The following is a 215-nucleotide window of genomic DNA, read 5'->3' as shown; positions in this document are numbered from 1 at the left end:
TGGACCCAACCTTGGATGGACCCAACGCTGGATGGACCCAACCCTTCATGGACTCAATCAGTGGCCACCCAACCATTGGCCAACCAACCCTTGATGGACCCAATCTTTGATCCACCCAACCACTGACCAATGAACACTTGAGGAACCCAACTCTTGAGCTCCCCAACCCTTGATGGACCCAACCCTTGATGGACCCAACTCTGGATGGACCAACC

General features: G+C 54.4%; 1 protein-coding gene across 1 annotated transcript in view; it reads right to left on the bottom strand.

The window, feature by feature from the left end:
* LOC104545743 (serine/threonine-protein kinase WNK3-like) overlaps positions 1-215 on the bottom strand; it is a gene marked incomplete at both ends in the record, with an annotated part of 3295 nt that overhangs the window by 634 nt on the left and 2446 nt on the right. The gene's annotated exons all lie outside the window — the stretch shown is intronic.

Source organism: Mesitornis unicolor, unplaced genomic scaffold, assembly GCF_000695765.1.
Source record: "Mesitornis unicolor isolate BGI_N332 unplaced genomic scaffold, ASM69576v1 scaffold20148, whole genome shotgun sequence".
NCBI lineage: Eukaryota > Metazoa > Chordata > Aves > Mesitornithiformes > Mesitornithidae > Mesitornis > Mesitornis unicolor.
The sequence above is the reverse complement of the archived record's forward strand: the minus strand, read 5'-3'. Positions and strand labels throughout refer to the sequence as shown.